This window comes from Lithobates pipiens, unplaced genomic scaffold (assembly GCF_037356315.1).
Source record: "Lithobates pipiens isolate NorthernLeopardFrog02 unplaced genomic scaffold, aLitPip1_a1.2 Scaffold_30, whole genome shotgun sequence".
Classification (NCBI taxonomy): Eukaryota; Metazoa; Chordata; class Amphibia; order Anura; family Ranidae; genus Lithobates; species Lithobates pipiens.
Genome location: NW_027507791.1, coordinates 126,897,592 through 126,902,903, shown reverse-complemented (window position 1 = coordinate 126,902,903; position 5,312 = coordinate 126,897,592). Strand labels below are relative to the sequence as shown.

At 45.2% G+C, this 5,312-nt stretch overlaps 1 long non-coding RNA gene across 1 annotated transcript; it reads right to left on the bottom strand.

The window, feature by feature from the left end:
• Positions 1-866: 866 nt before the first annotated feature.
• On the bottom strand, positions 867-1,585 carry LOC143942121 (uncharacterized). The gene is made up of 3 exons (XR_013264698.1): positions 1,355-1,585; positions 1,110-1,230; positions 867-959 (listed from the first exon to the last, which is right to left on the bottom strand). It is a non-coding gene; the product is annotated as an uncharacterized LOC143942121 (long non-coding RNA).
• Positions 1,586-5,312: the final 3,727 nt, after the last annotated feature.

Below are 5,312 nucleotides of genomic sequence, written 5' to 3'. Positions count from 1 at the left end.
AGGTGAACTAGCGTAAAAAAAAAAAAATTGTCAAGTTTAGAGGTGCACCTGTTAAACCCACACAATTGCATGTACGTTGCTTAACATTTACTAAGACTTTGGCCACGCAGTGAACAAACTCATGTGAACGAGCGCAAGAGCCACTTGCGCATGCGCACTGCTTGCATTGATCTCACGCAGTTCTAAACGTACTTGCAGGCACAGCAGGCTTTATCTGAAAAAGTTATTTTCTCATTCTATTTTAGGCATATTTGTTACTTGGGCAGTTGTTACTAAACTTCCTAACATCACCCCATAGGAAAATCTACCGAAAAGGAAAACCCCTCAAAATGGCAGGACTTTTTAGGCATAGACTGAAAAACTTACAACACGCTTGTAAAAAATGTATACAATCATTTTATTATAGAAAAATGGATAATTAATAAAAAAAAAAAAAACTATGCAAAGAATTATACAAAAAATATATAACTTATTCCAAGAATAAAAAAGAAATAAATTCTTTTCATATATAAATGTGCCCAAATGGAGACAGAATCGTTTATACACATCTGATTACAGTAATCTTCTGCATATGATTTATCCTACGCGTTACAGAGATTTTCTCCTTCTTCAGGGATCCATCATTTTTGCAGCTTTTATTCAGAAGTTTAATCTATAATGGTAAACATAAATATGTATGTACATGTATAAAGGCAAAGAAGAGAAAGAGAAACAGAAAAAAAAAAAAACATCACCACAATACTCACAAGCAAAGCTGTATGAATCGGATGTGGTTGTAAACCTCCATATCCTCTCTGTATGTCTACAGGGAGGGTTTGCATTAGGGCCCAACACAGGGACACAAAGGAAATCGGAGCGCACCCCTTGTCACAGGGGGCACTGTGTGGAACTGCAGGAAATGTGTGTGGTTCTGGGGTCCCCTACCCAGATACGAACCGGGATCGCATGGAGAATAGAGTCTAAACAAAGAGAGGAAAAGGGGGGGGGGGAGAAAAAAATGGGAAATGAGCATATCATTCAAGGAATTGGACCGTGTATCCTAGTACCCGGTCCCCCTGAATCATCAGTAGATGTATTTAGTATGTGTATATGGACAAGTCCCCCTTTACCTTCTATTGGGATGAATAGCCGCTTTATATCAGATTTCAGAAAATGTATATTATAGCCAGGTGTATAAGTCGACATACAGGGTATAGAACACCACCTCTGGAGACACCCCTTTATTAGTCCCTGAAAAACAAGGTTAAAAATACTGCTACTTGTGATGTAAACATATCACATATATGGCACTCTCACAGAGCACCAAATCCCGTAGCAGGGGGCCGCCCCTTGTATAGATATTCAAAGAGCTTACCTTAACTAAATTGCCATCCAGGCATATTACCCACAGGGGATAGCTGGAGCAGAATGTGAGAAGCCTCCCAATGTCACCCGAGTCTGCCTGCACTGTACTCAGCCTTTCCTCATGTCTCCTCCGTTTATGAGATTCCTCAGCTCATTTAAATAAACCTCCACCCCCTCTCATTCCTCCCAGCAGGTGAGAGCGATAATTACCGCTCACACCCACTGGCTCCAACACATCCAGGGGCGGTCCCCCGAGTGCGCGGCGCACCGAGTCACCCCCTGCCCACACTTCAAATGGCCGTGCGGGAGGAGTGACGTCATGCGTCACGCTCCCACCGGCACGCATGCGCAGCATGTGCGCTCGGATTATATGCTGGCTCTGTGTATGGGACGAGTCCTATCTCAAAGGACTTCAAATCCCATAATGCCATGCGCTGGTCCTGAAAGCAAGGCAATGGAAAAAGACCATTGTCACTTGCTTTCAATGAGTGTTTGCGGAGATTTACCCCAGGTCTTTTACCTGGCAGTAATACCATCCAATCCAACTCTCAAATTAACCCCTGATAATGGGGAAATAGATCCCGCAATGGAATCCATCCCCTTTGAAGCGCTGTATTTGCTGGCAAAAGAGAATGGGGAGGGGGCCGCCGATATGACGGAAATGTGACAACTCCAGTGTCTCCCGTGTTGCATCCGTCCAGGACGCCCTCCCCCCCCCCGCGTGCCGGGATCGTATCGAGGCAGACCCCCTTCACCCCCACACATTCCTGCATGTAAGAAAGTCCACATTATAACGCACAGAAAGCCTTCAAAGTTAAAAAAAAAAAAATGAAAAAGGAAAAAGAAGAAAAAAAAATAAAAAAAAAAAAAGGGGAGAGGGGGAATGGGGGAGGGGACTTAATCCAGTTACCTCTCAATTCCCCCAGATACAAAACCCTCCAAAAATGGTCTGTAATTGGCTGCTTCATTCAGGCCTGGGAAAACCATGGCATTTAGTTGGAAAATCCATTTTAATTCCTTTTGTAGAAGGATCTTATTCCAATCCCCCCCTCTACTGTTTGGATGTACACGGTTGAGAACCAAACATTTGATTCTCGGAAAGATACTGTTGTGTAATGATAAAACATGTCTGCCCAGTGGCAGATCGGGGACAGCTTTTTTCATACTCCAGACATGTTTGGAAAGGCGAACTCTCAGTTCAACCTTCGTCTTTCCTATATAGAATGAACCACAATCACATAACAATAGGTATACCACCCCTTTTGTTTTACAATTGGCGAAGTGAGCTGCCTTAAACCTTTTGCCATCAGCTAGGCCCCACGTGTGTAGCACTGATCACTTATTATTAGTGTCACTGGTCCTCAAAAAGTGTCTGATTTGTCCTCCACAATGTTGCAGTCCTGCTATAAGTCACTGATCGCCACCATTACTAGTAAAAAATAAAAGTATCCCATAGTTTGTAGACGCTATAACTTTTCCACATTTCCCAAAGTCAAGGGTATTCCCCTCTTAGGCAGTTGTCCCTGTTGGAAGATGTCCCCCTTACCTTTTTGTTCTGGGGACAACTATAACATTTTGGTTTTCTCCTCACGTTCTCTCTCGATAACAATGGTCACCACTACAAATAGAGGGATAAATGCCACCATCCAGGACAGTCTGCAATCAAAACTTTACAGAGGGTCTAACTTTTCCTCACTCTATCAAATGGCAAAAAGGTTGCCTAGAGATACACTTTATTGTGAGCATGTGGAATTTGTTGCCATTGGAAGATGTTCCCTTACCTTGTTCTGGGGACAACTCTAAAATGTTGGATTTCCCCTCGCATTCCCTCTCAGTAACAAAGATCACCAGTACAGGTAGAGGGATAAATCAACCCAGTGGGGACACAGACATCCATGAAAACTTTATAGAGGATTTAACTCTTACCAACTGTATCTAAAACTAAAAAAATACTTTCCCTGGAGATACATTTTAGCCTCAAGATACTGTACATAAAGGGAGCATAACCTACCTGCAGATTAGATCAGTTTTCTTTTTCAGTCATTGCTTTACTGCACTTGTTTACCCTACTCCTTTTTGCCAGTAATCTTTTGATCCTGGAACATACCTGCTTGTGATGATGGAGCACCATCCTTAATGCCTCTCATGCACAGAAACCTGTACCAATTAGAGTCTAATTGGTATTGGAAGTTTCAGTGTGATTGGTACAGCAGAAAACAGTGAGAGGGGAAATTATGCAGCCAAGACTTCAGGAAGTAGACACCTAATCTCCCTGTGGGATGATCTGTGTATTTGCTGTGGACTACAGAGGATCAAATTAGGGCAGATTGTGTGCAGTTTCTAACTTTACCATATCTGCAGTGTGCTAGAATGCATTAGCAGCTCTAAAAACCTAAGCTGGCATTTTGGAGCATGTTTCATGATACCCATATTTAGGGTGCAACATATGACATTCTCCAGCTCCTACCCCCTGCACCTCCCAATATCCCCCCCCCAATCCAATGTTAGTGAACCAGTCGTTTCATTTATTCACAGGGATCTGTGAATGAAGAAACTACAAGTCCCGTCTTCCATTGGGGCAGAGGCCTGGTAGTTCTTAACCACTTGCCGACCACTGTCGGCATATATGTCAGTAGAATGGCACGGCTGGGCAAAGTAACATACTCGTACGTCACTTTTAATTTCCTGCCGTGCACGCAACTACAGCAAGCTCCGTGACCCGCGGATACCTGCGATCGTGTCACGGAACTCAAGAATGGGGAGATGCCAATGTAATCAGCATCTTCCCGTTCTGCCTAATGACAGGACACTGATCGTCTGCTCCTTGTCATCGGGAGCAGCAATCTGAATAAATCCTAACATTTTCCTAGTAGCCATTTGTGGGCGGGGGTCTGCAGTCCCCTCTGTAATAGCAACCATCTTAGATGAAGAAGATAATTGTGCTAACTGATCCTTGGGGGACTACCAATCCCAGCACATCCGATGCAAATCCTGCCATCCCTCCTGGCTGCAGCGACTTGGCTTCAACAACACCACAGTCTCTCCCTCTGGCTCCACATCCAATCCTGGCATGTCTCTCCCAGAGCTTCTTACTCTGCTTCTCATTCACCGACCCGGCATGGATCCCTCCTGAATGACTTTCCTGGCCGTGCTCCCCACTGTCTTCCTGGACACCTCTCAATGACCATGTAAAGCGAGACTCCCTCCCAGCTCCCAAGCTCCAGGCCCGAGGCCACCCCCCCAGAAAGGGGGTCCCTCAAGGGCCCCCACAGCCTAACACGCCATCATCTCAGTTCTTCTACCCAGCAACTCCTCCCCCAGCAGGCTGGCCATGGGTATATATAGGAGGCCTGCCCCCTGCCAATCCTAGTTGGAGATTTGTTCAGGGCTTCCAAATACACCCCATGTCACTCAAACCCTCTGCCCTGCCTCTTTTCTAGAACCTTCTCACTGGAAACAAAGGAGGCTCCAGAGAGCTGAAGCACATGTCAATCACTATGCCCAAGCAGTAACTCACGCCGTCAGAATCCGGCACTCAGGGCAGATCAAACACAGCCGCTCCGCTCTGTCAATCACTTCCAAGGCGAACCCTTCGCGAAGCTTCATCCGGATGCCAGTATCCACCAGCACCCGCTTCTGCACATCAGGTAACCACTGCAATGTGGGCATCATTCTCACACACACTTTACAGTTTTCAAGCAGGAGTTTGAAGTAAAGTTCAAGTTTCATGTAATCCAGTGGTAAATGTCCACGCTGAACAGAGCGATGGACATATTTGTAATCCATGTGCACGATCGCCCGCCGTGGTTGCCATGGGTGACAGCACATATTTTACAGTCAGTGAATTGCAGGATAGGTACAAGTGTCTGCCCCAGCACTGGTTGGGGTAACTGTGTACCAGGAATAACAATATTGACAATCCTGGATGGTTGCTATTGACTATCGGCTCTTGTAAAAACTGAATTGCA